The sequence below is a fragment of the Populus euphratica genome, unplaced genomic scaffold, assembly GCF_000495115.2.
Source record: "Populus euphratica unplaced genomic scaffold, PopEup_1.0 scaffold78.1, whole genome shotgun sequence".
NCBI classification, from domain to species: domain Eukaryota; kingdom Viridiplantae; phylum Streptophyta; class Magnoliopsida; order Malpighiales; family Salicaceae; genus Populus; species Populus euphratica.
Window position 1 is genome coordinate 1988546 of NW_011499867.1, and position 15553 is coordinate 2004098.

The window sequence follows — 15553 nt, forward strand, 5'->3', positions numbered from 1 at the left end:
CACTCAAAAAATTTATATTGTTTTTTAGCTTTGTCTAAAGCTATAAACTCAGATTTTTTTATAATGATTTCAATATACATATTAATCTTTTTAGATGATTTTTAAGGGACTAAATCTTCTTTAACAATAAAAATAAATCCTCTCCTTGTAAACAAGTAAACCGAATATGGTTTGGTGTTGTGCAGATGATAATTCCAGAATAAAATTTTTTGTAGGTTCCCTTGAAGGGGAGAATTTGTTGAAATTCCACTAAAATTGTATAAATTCTTTAATTTAAATGAAAAGCCCATACATGTTTTAAATGTATGCTTAAAATAAATCTTGTATCTGGTATGTTGATTGAAGGGTGATTGGAGGGCCCCCATAAAGGTAACATATTAGTGGTCGAAGAAAAAAGAAATTAATAAAATAGAGTCCATTAGCAATAACAGCAGCAGCAGCACCTTATTACTACCCCCAGCAACCTCGAATTGCTTGTTAACAATGGCTTTTGGGCTTGTGATTTCATTTCGGTAAGTTTCTAGGCTTCATGTCTTCTCTAGTTTTTGGGCCTCGATACGATTAACAAACTTTCTTTATAGTTTTATTTCGATAATATTTTGTTAGTTTATTTCAATTATGATAAATATCATAGAAAATACTAATGGGATTTCTATCTCTAATGAGTCTCCATTGAATTTGTTTTATATTTCACGGGAGAGAAGACTAAGATCAACCTCTCATAATCCCCTGTGATTTTATATACATAGTCAATAAATAGATTAGCTGTTTTAAAAATTATTAGTATGCCTAAAATCCTCCTTTTAGCATTTATATTTAATGAATCTGGCTAATCAAGTGGTCCTAAAAGGTTTCTTTAAATATAGTTAATAAATAAACAAAGTGAACCGACTTTATTTATTTATTTTATTTTATTTATATTTTGAGTAGCCTCAGGGGCCCAAGGTACAGACATGGCAAAACCTAGCTTTGTCTTCTACAATCACCCTCTGCCTCTACAATCTTTAAATACAGCAAAACCCAGTCCAAACGCGACATTAAATTGCGTTTCACGTGTCTGCTTGTGTGCTTCCATTGCACTTGCACATGGAGAATGCTTATCAAAGATGACCATTACCCAACATAGATAAGCATCTAGAAGAAAATCAAAAGGGTGCAAATAGTTTATAATTAAATCCACGGAAAGGTGTTTTAGGTGTTGTTACTTAATTTTGGACCCCACGTGCTAAAAATAGTGTATACCCATTTTGAACCGAGTGTAGGAGTGTATCTCATGTTTTCTAGAAAATTGAAAAAAGTAAAAAAAAAAAAAAGTTTCTGCTGCTGTTGTAATTTTTTTTGTTCTAACTTAGGCTCTGATTTTGACTTGGTTTCGTACGATATCTGACCATCCCAGCTATATTCTGTCACTCATGACATGTTGAAAAATTAACCTATACCTTTATTAGGTCCCGGGGATCATTGTTCTTAGCAAAGATTCTCAGTCAGATTTGGATGCTTTAGCATTGTCAGATCAAGAACCTTTTTGACCAACTAGATTATTACCAAATTCTGTTCTTTAAAATGATTTTATCTCACTTCGACTCCTTCATCAAAGTTGTAGTCCTAGATGCGTAGATGATTTTGGACTCTTGAATCGCTTGATTTCGATGTTAGAAGCTTAAGATATTCCTGTTTGAATATCTAACATGATGAGAGAGAATTCTGCCGCGAGAAGGATATTGACCTAAGTCTGCACTAAAAAAATTCTATTTTGGCCAAGTTTTTGTGATTTTTGTTCTTAGTTCATACTCTCTGTCATATCAGAATTCTCAACATTCGTCAGTTTTTGAGTTAGACCCGGAAATCCATTTTCACCAACTAGATTACTACCAGTTTCTGTTCTATAAAAAGATTTTATCTCACTTTGACTCCTTCATCAAAGTTGTAGTCCTAGACGTGTAGATAATTTTAAGCTCTTGAATTGCTTGATTTTGATATCAGAAGCTCAAGATATGCTCGTTTGAATATCTAGTGTGAAAGCAGGGATTTTTGCCTTAAGAAGGATTTTTGCCCAAGTTTTTAGGGACACAATTGCAAGACGCTTAAAGTTTGAAGACCAATTGCAGGCCAATTTGAATCTTTTTTTGGACCAAAGACCAAATGGAAGAGGTGCTAAAATAAGGAAGTTGATTGAAGATAAAATTAGAAACAAATTTTACCGGATAAAGAAATTGAAGAATAGAGATTCGATCAGAAAAGGAAAATAGGGGAGCTGATCACGTTTTCCTCTCATCAGAAAAGGAAAATAGGGGGAGTTGATCACGTTTTGCTTTCATTTTTATGATTGTCATTTTGAGAACAACACCTCCCCCGTCTGATTTCTTTCCTGCACCCTCCATCTGATTTCTTTCCTTTTTTTCGCTGCAAATTCCTGTTGTTTTTTCTTTATCATCATGTCTGATTTTTGGAGCTGAAGATCAAGTTTTTGTTGCCCCATTTCAAAGGGAGCAGTTGAACATATGGAAGGAAAGAAAAGAGCCACACCATCCTCTAAAATTGGAAAGAAATTAGACGTAAGCACAAGATCAAAATCAAAATATTGCAGCTTCCTTTTTGCATTTTTTTAATTGTAAATCAGTAGGGATTTACGTCCTGGGATTAATGCATTGAATCCTTCCTATATAGAGATATATTGAGACTATATATAAGCCCTTTTAATGACCTAACGGGGGCAGAAAAAAAAGAGAGCAGAAAAGCGACGGAGGACAGCATAAAAAAAGAGAAAACCGGAGAGTAAGGGGCAGAAAAAAAACATGGTAAAGAGAGACAAAAAAAAAACATAAGAGAGGTAGAGTAAAAAATACAGTAAATAGAGAGGGTTTCCTTCTTGCATTCGGATGTCATTGTGAGGAAAGAGGAGAGAAAAAAGACAAGTTAGAGAGGGAGATTTGCTGCTAAACCTTGACAGCAACGTTCACGTGTTTTTCCATTTCATCTTTTGCAAAAAAAACATTGAGACCTGCAAGTATAAGTCTTAACTTTCTCCTCCTTTTCTACCTTTAAATCTGTTGTGTTGATGTTTTAAAAACCTGTTTTGTCTTTGCTTTGCACATTCATATTTAGACTACAATGAACGCTTCCCTTTTGTTGTTCATGATGTTTTAAAAACCAGTTTCTTTTTTCTTCTTTTTGTTCTTCCGCTGGTTCATAAGGAACCATGAGAGGGAGGGTTGTTGTTTCTTCATCATCAGCTCCCTTTTCTGTTCGTTTTTTTTTCCTTGCTTCTTGAGAGATTACCCAGCCATGGTTTTGTTTTTTTCTTATATACATGAATAAAGCATGCTTTCCTAATTTCTGTTTTGTTTCTCTCTGTTGGCTTTGTGAAATGAATAAGGCAGTTTGTTTTAAGGTGAGGAAATAATGGGTTTGTGAGGTATGGACATAGGGGTTTGATTTCAAAATTTCAGTTTTAAAACTATGGTGCCCTCATGCATACGGGTTTATTCCTTTCTAGTTATAAAATTTTAAGTTGATTTGGCTTTGAAGGTTTTTTGTTACAAATTGTTTCAAGCTTCTTGTAATTCTTATAATATGTATGATGGCTTGCTACTTTCCATTTTGATGTTTATGTCTAATTGTGATGTTTGCGTTAAATATAAAAAATGTTTGCTTGTGTGATATATACGATCAATATCCTAACATGTTTTGAATGTTTTTTATACAAAAAATATGGAAAGTTTTGAAAAATATGTTTTCGCATGGATTTCTTAAACACAACAAAAATTATTTTCTTGCATTTCTGGATTTTACAACATGTTTGTAAATCTCCAAATGGTAATGACCAATATTCCAAAAAAATATAAAAATATTATTTTGGGGGGAATTTATCTATTATTCACCGTTAATGTTTGGATAAAGAAATCTTTAAATGACGAATATCCAAAATATTATTGGGAATAATTTGTTATTATTCACTGTTAATATTTGAATAAAGAAACCCGGAGTGGTAAATATCAAAAATAATTTTCTAGGAATAATAAATCTGCACACATCCTTGAAAGAAGCCTTGATTATAATCGAGGACATTTCAATTTTTTTACTCCATGGTTTACGAGCCGTGAGAGTACAAAACACTAAGGAAAAAATAGGCATTTAAAGCATCCTAGATTTCTAAATTTTTGTCCCTCCTCCTTGCGATTTACGAGTCGCAAACTCTTGAAATACTAAGGGAAAAATGAGCTTTCGAAGCACATGGAATCTCCTTGGATTTCTATCTTAATAAATTTAGTTTGAATCAAACCTAGAAAAACTGATGGGATTAGAAAACACCAACACCATAACAATTATAAAGCAAACCAAACACCAAGCAGCTTACCTTAGGTAGGGTGTACTAGAGGTGCTAATACCTTCCCTTTACGCAACCAGTCCCTTGCCTTAGAATCTCTGAAAGACTAGTTAGGGTTTCTAGTAACCAAAGTACTAGGTGGCGACTCCCTTTTACACAAAATAATAAAACTAAAAGACCCCAAAATCAATTAATGGTCACCACGGTGCCGCGCTCCACTTGCGAGGGTGCAATAGGATGGCGACTCCACTAGGAAACTTAGGACAAAGCTTGGTATTTTTTTATTATTCTATGTGTTGTTTGTTTTACTATGAATGATATTTTGTTTAAAAGCTTTAGCATGCATCTTCACATTCTATCATACATGGTATAGTCATACATGATCACTTTATTATTATTATTTTTTTAGAGAACACATAGTAAACTTTAAGTTAAGTGGTGGACTAACAACTTACCTTATGACTTGATTCAAGGTTTAAGTTTGTGTAAACCCCAACTCTTTGTTGAGTGTTTAGACTGATAGTGATTGGTACATGTGCCATCCCAATATTTGCTGAACCCCCATATTGCCTTTACGAGGGCGATCATTGGGACAACAAGAGACCTTTTTTTAGAGACCAAGTAGTAAACCTACCCTATGTCTCACGTAAAGAAACTAGAACCTATCCTTAGGTTGTATGCTCCATAATATCTTTTGCATTAAAACAAGTCTAACCCCAAGGCATCTTGAATTGTAGAACTTGTGAATGAAATGGCCTTAGAAGACTGTTGGGCTAAATTTTCCATCATATAATATGGGTTAAATTTTCCATTATAGAATATGGGAAAAATTCTGAACTGTCACAATTGACTGAAGAAAACTGTCTTAGAAGCGATGCTAAAAAGCTGTCACCAATCAAGAACCTGAATTGCATTATGAATGAGGTGAACAAGTTAATGACTCACTTTCAGAATGTGGGTAAGGATGCATTTTTTAGGAAATACGGACTTTTGGTGGAGATTGTAAGGGTAGAAGTATTAAGCCCAGTTGTGTGAGCTTTAGTTAAACAACATATTCTAAAGATCTATGGATGAAATGATCTAAATATGGAAAAGGTCACGCTGTCAAACATATCATATTATTTCAGTGTTAATATCTTGACAATCTCAATTAAATAGTGACCGAAACTATTTAAAGAGTATCTCACAGTTACATATGAGAATTAAAGCTCTCGAAAGCCAAAACTAATTGACAAACAACTTGTTTTCAGACCGAAGAAGAACAGCTGCAATCATAAAAAGGAAAGGTTGGAAGCAGAACAGCTTGTTTTCCTCGCAGACAAAAGCAATCATACATCAATTTTGGCTTCCATCCAGGCCAGAAACATAGAAGAAACTCACTTTCAATTGCTAAAAAGAAAATCCTAAGGAAAGCAGAACATATTCAAACACTCAAAAATTTTAGGACATCAAAAAGAGCCCCTCTTCCACGTCAATCAATGATGCGCAAATCTCATCACGGTAAGCATACATAGATACATACATACATACACACATATGTATATAGTAATATAGTATCAGCTTTAGAACACTTGAATTCTCCTAGCTAAGCTAGACTTGAACAGAGCAGCTTGAAAATTATTAGATTTCCTTATCTTTGTCGAGCCCTTTTCAACTTTCTCAATAACCAAACAGACTCCCTCAAAAACAAACCAGAAGAAAGCAAAGGAAAAAACAGACCTTTTTTCAAATCAAAGCACCATGAAAGAAACTTTCCCGTCTCTGCACCTGCAAGAAGTAGGGCTAGAGGCAATTTTTGGAAATTTTCTGAAGTGAAATCCAAAGAGAAGAAGTAATAGAATTTGTTGCAGTAATTCTCTCAAACCACCAGTCCCATCATCATTAGCAACAAGAATCGAATGACAATAAGACAGCTTAAAAGAGACTCTCTTCCCTTCAATAGTGTTCTATATTCATTTTATTTTTATTTTTTATTTTTATTTTTTTATACGTATGGAATTAAAAAATTCAGCTTTCTCTCATCTTCTATTATTTTATTTTATTGCAAACCGTCAGCCTAACAGCTTTTTCATTGTGACAACCGATAGAATCACCACTAGTTACTAAAAAATGAAGGTAAAATAATTATAATGTCTCATAATTTTATGAGTTTCGTTACTGAATTGAAAAAATTTGCATTATGTGTTAATAATTGAGTATTTTATTGAGGTTGATGTTGATGTTAATGAAATTAAGAGTTTTAGGTGATGCAATTACGTATATTTTTATACAATTAATATTATTTATGGAATCAATTAGGTTTGAATTAGATAAATTAGGGTTTGAATTGATTTTTGGGTTATTTTTCGTATGTGATAATTTTATTTGAATTGAGATAAATTTTATTGTAATTAATGCAATTAGGTAATTTTTCAATTAATTGATACTATTAATAAAGTTATGGTTAAAATCATAATAAATAGAGTTTGCATTGAATTTTAATAAAAATTATCATAATTGAGGAATTTGTTTTAATTGAGATCATTTAGATTTTAATTAGTGTAATTAGATATGTTTTTATTGATATTATTAAGGTTAAAATAATAGCACTTAAGGTTTGTGTTGAATTATGAAATAAATTTTTTTTTATGGAATGGGTATTTTTATTTTATATAATATATCTTCCAACTTTTTTATTTCTTAATTTGACTTTAATTGTACCAAATTATAGGCTAATTTGTTGGATAATAGTTGAATGGAATGGCCAGGAATTAAAGTTTAAAATACAACGAAAATTAGTGACTTTAAAAAAATTTAATCAAAATATTTAATGTATTTAAGGGCAAAATCAATTTGTCTTAAATTTTATTTTTTTATACGAGAGAAAGTTGTTGTAATCTAACATTAAAAAGAGATAATTTATATTGACACTTTAAATAGCAGTTATCTTTTAATTATTTTATATATATTTAATTTTTTGAGAAATTATTCTTATTTACTTTTACCTTAGGAAATTTATATTAAAAATAAAAAATATTTTCTAGATAATATTTTTAATATGTGTAACTTTACATAATAATTTTTTGCTTTTTATTTATTTAATCAATTTCTTGTGTAAGTATTTTTATTATAATTTAACTAAATAATAAAATAATTTTTGTGAACAAAGTCTTTAAACAAAACTATCTCAAAGATCCGAGTTGTAAAACCAAATATCTTAGTTTATTTCCAACTTTTAATTTTTTATTAATTTATCAATTTATTAATATATATATAGTTTTTAATTTATTTTATTAAATGTATACATAATTTTTTATTTTGTATATAAAAAACATTGAAAAAGTTTATTTTTTTTATGAAAAATACTAACTAATAGATAGCTAATATTGCAAGGTCTTTAAAGGGCGTAAGATGATAACAAAGGGTTTGAGATCTGCACAACAGATCTCAAGTTCGAGTTATGATGTATATTTTTTATAAGAATTTGAAATAATTAGAATTTTATTCGTTTAGCTAAATCTATAAAATATATTTTTTGAAAAATAAAGTTTCCTCAAATAAAATAAAAAAAATTGCTATTGCAAGTAGTTTTAAATGATAAAAGTGTGCTAAAGCATGACCCACATGATTTGCATGTGAATGGAAAACTCGTGTATTGAAAAATTAATAGTGGCAGAAAATCTTTATATATTAGATAAATTAATTCCATTAAATCACATAAATTTACTGGCTAAATATTGAAAAAAAAACTGATTCGGGAAAAACTAATGCAAAGTAGGCATCATGTATGGTTAAAAAATTTAGGTGTGCACCACATAAACTAATTAGGATACATAATTTAGATATTAAATAATAAAAATATCATGAGGTTTCGTAATTGCTGACGACATGACCCTACGGCTGTGGTATGATCACTATGCATAAATGAATATATGCATAGATAATTGACTAACTCACACAATCATAAAATACACAATTATTTAAAAAAATAAAAATCATACCAAGATCAGAGTTCAAGAAGAGAGAAAAGCTACAATAAAGAAAAATCTGCAGGCCATTTTCTCCAATAAATATTGCATAAATATGAAAAATTAAATAATTGTGCAATACATACATCAAATATGTTGAATAGATCTTGATACACTTGATTAAAAAAATAGAAAAAATCCAAATTCTGAGTAGGAATCTTGATCCACTTATGTAGTTGTTTGTTACATGTCTTCTAAACAAATATTTTTTAAAGCTTGGTTTTTTAAAAAAATTAGATTAAATTAAAATTTTATATTAAATATTATAGACGAAATCACCAATAAATTGAAAAGTTGTCAGTGATATTTGACTTTTTTTGAAATTTTTTTATTAAATTAAATATTATAGACGGAATCACTGGACGGAATCACCGATGAAACAATTAAAAATATTAATATTTAATTACTGTTGATAAAACCATCGATAAAACATCCTAATAAAAAGCCTAGATCTCTAATTTCACAATAGATCTATCTCTTTTCTTTTTCTTCTTCTTTTTCATATATAAAAAATATTAATATTCATTTTTTTCTATTCTTTTCTCTCCTAAACTCCTTCTCTTCTCCTCCGTGCTCAAAATATATGTTAATAATTTTTAAAAAATAAATAAAATTATTAACATACATTTTAATATAAAATATTATTTAAAAAACAATCACAACTATACTTCTAAACAATGATTTAATATCTTATCTCATTTATGTGATTAATCCAAGAGAAAGAAATCCTAGAAATTATAACGAGTGATCGATGAATATAGCCATTTAAAACTTAATGGATGGTTTTCAGCCTCCTTTCATGTGCTAAAGAATATATATATTTTTTGGGTGATAGGAACATATCAAGGGAGGATATTTGAATAAAAAAATTAAAATATTTTTTTGCTAGTGAATATATTCAGACATAGCCAACCAGTCTCAATACCGTATGAATATGAATCTCCTGATAAATAGAAAAATAAAATAAAATCAACAATTATATGCTTTCAATGGATGGCATATATTAATATATTAATACATAATTCTGAGTAGGAATCTTGATCCATATGCTTTCAACGGATGGCTTTATTTTGTGCTTTCAACTTTTGGAAACCCTAGCTAACATGCCAACTACCTACTTATCGTCTTGGTTAAGCCTTACATAAGCGTGGAATCTCAACATGGTTGCTTGTATCTTTCATGCCTCAAATAATCTTTCAATGGCCAGATGACAAAAACAAATTATTATAATAATCATATATGGTGGGATCCGAAAAGATTTGCACAAAAGAATACATCTCAATCATTTATTTAAAAATATTTGAATAATTACTATAATTTTATATCGATATCACTAAAAAAAAAAACCTTCTTAAGAACATTAGCTAATAAAAAACTATGATTTTTTAGCTTGTTATTCTTAAAATTGTAGTTATAAAGCACAGTGGCCTTCCTTTAGAGACGTAGTACTTGCATGGATCTTAAAAATGCTGGCCATTGAAATCCTTCGAATACAGCTTATAAGAATGTGGAGCCAAAACCGTTGTCGGCAGACCTGGCTGCGAGCTGTGACTAAAGCCAATGGGAACACAAATATTGACCAGTCTTGAAGAACATGGTATTGTGGAGGAGCCTCATGCATGGGCTTATGCCATATGGTCATGGTTTTTGATTATTTTCAACAAAAAAGAACTTTATACATTTTGTTTGCCAATGAGGGCTTCACAGAGCATTGATTGTTGAGAGAAATTATTTTATTTAAAGTGAAAGGAATATTGTCATGATGATCAGAAAATCAAATAAGGGATCGGTCCATAAAATCACTAAAAAGTTAACCTCTTTTTGTGTCAACACTTTTGAATCTCCAATGAATCATCTTGTTCTTGAACTCACCAATACTTTGAGTTGAAGGAAGCAACAGTACTGATCTTTTGCCGCATCGATTGCTTCACCCTGTTCTTTAGCAACCACGCTTTAGATTTCGTTTAATATTGTTACGTAGTGTAATTAAACTTATTACAATTTTTAAAGTTATTTAATTTTTCAGTGTTTAAATTTTATTTTCATCTTAAATAATGGTAAAAGCTTGAATTTAAAAAGGTTATAATTTATAGTTTTTTTTTTTAAATCATAACTGCAAAATATGCAAAAAAATAAAATAAAATCATACATTTATATTATATTTGATGACATGGTTCAGTATATTTTTTAAAATATTTTTTATTTAATGATTTTATAAATAGTTTTTAATAATTTTAATGTCTTTGTTAATACCAAAGATAAAATTTAAAAATTATTTTAATGTATTTTTAATTTAAAAATATTTTTTTTAAAAAACCATTTATCTCTCAGACATGAAGTTAACCCCACATACGAGGATTCTTGTGCATTATTTACGGTTTCAACATGGTCCAAAATCGACATAAAAACAGTATGCATGTTCCATAGACCAAACGCTACTTTCCATAGCTAGAGGACAAACACATGAAAATTGTGAAAATCGAGGCACTACTTAAATGAAAAGATGAAATACTCATTATACTGTTGTAAATTGTGAAAATAGACATGGACGAACATTGCATTTCAAAAGAGGTTTGGCATTTATTAATTGTGAGTCTCTGCCTCTAGAGCTTGGACTCGTTTGAACCGGAGCAACTGCTGCCAAAGACAATAGTGAAGGTGAAGGTGAAGGTGAAGGTGAAGGTGAAGGTGAAGGTGAAGGTGAAGGTGAAGGTGAAGGTGAAGGTGAAGGTGGACCCGTAGGTTAATTTATTTGATTTATAAGGGCAAAAAAAAATAACGTTTGCCCAAATGATTAAAAAAATAGAAAAAATCCAAATTCTGAGTAGGAATCTTGATGTATTTGTTTGTTACATATCTTCTAAATAAATATTCTTGAAAGCTTGGTGATCCTACCTAACCATAAGCAGCTTATGGCTCCATGCCCCGCAAGGGCAAGTGCATATTTGTAAAATCCTATACCATGAACTTGTATAGAAAATTAGAGATGTGGAGCTTGGTCATAAGCTGAAATTTTGATCCGATGAAAGGTGTTTGAAAATGAATTAAATATTATTTTTAAAATAATTTTTATTTATAAATATATCAAAATAATATATTTTAATTTTTTAAAATTTATTTTTAATTTCAAAACATTAAAATAATTCAAAAACATAAAAAAATATAATTTTAAGTAAAAAAAATAAATACTAACCAACCTCTGCACCCCACTCCCTCTCCCAAACAGGGACGAAATATATTAGAGAATTGATTGGGATTTTAATGTCTGAGTCAACTATAAGCAAAAACAATTCTTCTTTAAATACAAAAAAAAATAAAATTAAAACATTCATTTAATCAAATTATAATATTCAAAAGTGAATGAATTTATATTTTATTTTAAATTATAAATTATGGTTATTGTTATTTGGATATTTGAGGTTTTAAAATTATTTTGCATTTTGGATATTTGAATAATATTTGTTACTTGGAACTTTTAAATCTTTTATAAACTGTTATATTTATTTTTTAAATTAAAAAGCAAGTTTTGATTGAGATTAAAAGACTTGTTGAATCTAAAACAAATAATTTATATTTAATTATTTTTAATACAGTATTTAATAGTTAACCCACCAGGCCAACCGACGATTTATAAATATTCAAGTTAGATTGTTTTAGATAGAATTTAATGATTTTATACAGAGAGTCACCTTAACAATATATTATAAACAAGTTGCTCCTAAAATATTCATAGTTTTTCTGTTTGTCGTCCACTTATATATCACTTTGTACTTAAAAAAAACAAAAAGAATTTTTGGCTTATCTGCGCCATTAATTAATTTAATTATCCTTTGGAGCTAGATACAAAGTTTCTTAAATATTTTATGTATATAAACTGCCATACATATCCAATAAGCAAATAAATTAATTTTAAATTAATATATTTTTAGTATTTTTAAATTATTTTAAATTATTAATATAAAAAATAATTCTTAAAAAATAAAAAAATATCATTAACATATATTTTAATATAAACATGATTTAAAAAATAACCATAATTATACTTATAAACAAACTTTAAATAATTCAATATCTTATCACATTCACATAATTAATCTAAGAGAAAAAAATCCTAAAAATCATAACGAGTGATCGATGAATATAACTATTTAATGTTTAATGGACGGTTTTCAGCCTCTTTTCACTTTCATATGCTAAAGAATATATCTTTTGAATGATAGGAACATATGATCAAGGGAGGATATTTGAACAAAAAGATTAAAATATTTTCTTGTTAGTAAATATATCTAAGACATAGCTAGCCAGTCTCAAAGCGACATGAGTATGAATTTCTTTATAAATAGAAAAATAAAATAAAATCAATAATTATATGCTTTCAACGGATGGCTTTGATGCTTCCTTCTATATCATTTCAATGATGAGATTAATGGGAGCAAGATCGTATATGCCCGGGTGTGTCAAGCTCTCTTGCACTTGTTCAAGATCTTAGCCAAACTCAGTCGCTCACGTAGATTATGGCCCCATGGATGAGCTCTGTTGTCTCCAACTCTTTCCATTTTTAGAGGATTTTCCAAGCTCAGTTGCCAAACCGACACAACAAAGCTAGCCTCGCTCTTTCGACAGGCAAAATGCATCCTACAGGTACGCATTATAGAGACAACATGTGCATGGTCTTATTTGATTCATCAAGTACATTTCTTTTTGATTCCTTGTCGTAAAGTCGAGTTAGCAATTAAACCCTCAAATTCAACTTTACATACTCTTAGTACTAGAGAATGATATCATGCCTTTTGAAAATATTTAATAATTTAAATTTTCAAGTGAAAATATTTTATTCGATATAATATCATAATAATAATAATAATAAAATTAGAAGCTTGAATTTATTATTTTATTTTAATTAATATCGATATCTTATATAATAATATAGGTATTTGAATTGGGATACTTTTTTAACAAATGTTTTAAATCACTTGATTGCAAATGAAAAAAAAAAATTACTACACATCTCAAATCAAAGAAATTTTTAGATGAACATGGATAATTAGACTGAACAAAATATGTTAGGGAGATGGCACAAATAATTTTATTGTTGAGAAAATGCGTGGGTCTTGAATGCAACAATAATTATTGCTTATAGAAACCATAATTTGGTTATTGTAACGGATCTCAACATTATTATAAATATTAAATGTTGCAATGAGAAAATATTTTAACCGATAAATTTTTAACAGATTTTACTAATATATATATTCTTTTAGTATATACTAAGAAAACTACAATTATAAAGAGAATAACTCTTAATGTTATTCACTTATCAATTACCGACGGAATAAATTCTATTGGTAAAATAAAGCAAGAAAAATAATGACGTGTTATTTTTACCAATAGAATAAATTTTATCTGTAAAATTATTGGTAAACTGTTAACATTGTTCATCATGTCAATTATAAAAAGAATCACTAATGAAAAATTACATCGGTATTTTTCAAAGAGCTTTGAAACTATTGTTTTTCCAATTATACTATTAATTATTGTTCTTTACAGATAAAATCAGCAACAGATTGAAAAGTCATCAGTATTATTTGATGTTTTTTTTAAAAAAAAAATTAGATTAAATTAAAATTTTATATTAAATATTATAGACGAAATCACCAATGGATTGAAAAGTTGTCAGTGATATTTGACTGTTTTTGAGAATTTTTTATTAAATTAAAAATTTAAATTAAATATTATGGACGGAATCACCGATGAAATGATTAAAAATATTAATATTTAATTACTGTCGATAAAACCATCGATAAAACATCCCAATAAAAAGCCTAGATCTCTAATTTCACAATAGATTTGTCTCCTTTCTTCTTCTTCTTCTTCTTTTTCATATGTAAAAAGTATTAATATCCATTTCTTTCTATTCTTTTCTCTCCTAAATTCCTTCTCTTCTCCTCCATGCTCAAGTATGTCTTTTTCTCCTTTTTTTTCTTAGTTTTTTTTTAATTAGTATACTTTATAATTTTTTTCTCTTCTTAGCTTTACTAGCAACAACATTAAGGTAATTTGTTTTCCTTTTTTTCGAGTTTTGTTTTCACTATATTTTTTATTTTATTTTATTTTTAATTATTTTTGTTCTTAATAATTGTATAAATGTTGTTGTAGAATTTTTTTTCATATGAGAATAATTTTTAGTTGATTTATTTATAGAATTTTTAAATTTTTAGCAAAAGCAACTTCACTTTTTTCATATGAATTTTTTAGTTGAATTTGTTTTTTTGTGTTATTTATTTGTTACAAATTTATTTGAGTTGATTTATTCTTTTTTTCTCCAAGCGTTTTGAATATTATAGAGTGTTGATTTATCTTAATTTAATTATTTTATAGTTTTTTAAAATAAATTTTTTAAAAATATTTTTAAATAATTATAGATGGAATTACATATAATATTTTGCCAAGAAAAATATACCAATGGAATGAAGCTAGTATTTCTTATGTATTTTTTCGGTAAAAAAATCTATTAGTAATAATATTTTTATTATTATTAACAGTTAATATTTCAGTAAATATCATTCATAATGTTTCGTGTGTGTACGAACAACACTATCTTTAGTGTAAACATCTCTATTGGTATTAGTTTTTTTTATTTAATTTCTGAGGCACATGTAATCAATTCGATTTGCCTCTAGATTACAGGAAAAAATGGTAAAAAATAAAATGATTATCTTTATTAATTAAATATTTTTTTTAAGGAAAGAAAAATTAAACCAGTGTTAGTTGATCAGCTACACAAGTTGGTGGCAATTAATTTATATTATTTGAGACATTATGACCTTGTGTGAAGAGACGTAATGGGAGAACTAATACATTAAGAACAACGTCCAATAAATATAGAGTGTGGATTGTCTAGTAGGAGAGAAAAATAATGGGGAAAAAAAATCAGGAAAGGATAAGCTTGAAAAATAATAATAATAATAATTAGGAGATGGTGCCAATGATGTGTCTAAAGATGCTACCCTCTCCTTTTCTTTTTCTTTTTTGTTTTTTTTGCCTCTATTTGTGGTGTTATTCTCAAGTGCAATCCAAAGTGGCCTTGCCACTAAGAATGGCTATCATGTCTTTGCTTACGTTAATGCTTTTGCATCACCTGCTGTCAGGTTTTGACAGAGAGGGCTTAGGAAATTGTTTCAAGGGTGGTGGTTGTTATTTTTGAAATGATTTTTTATGT

The 15553-nt window shown here is 28.6% G+C and overlaps 1 protein-coding gene across 1 annotated transcript in view; it reads right to left on the reverse strand.

Annotated features, from left to right (window-relative positions):
* LOC105126459 (transcription factor TGA1-like) overlaps window positions 1–6268 on the reverse strand; it is a 28574-nt gene extending 22306 nt beyond the window's left edge. The window contains exon 1 of the mRNA XM_011027328.1: window positions 6047–6268. The gene's annotated coding sequence lies outside the window, so the exon portion shown is untranslated. The remainder of the gene's footprint in view (window positions 1–6046) is intronic.
* Window positions 6269–15553: the final 9285 nt, after the last annotated feature.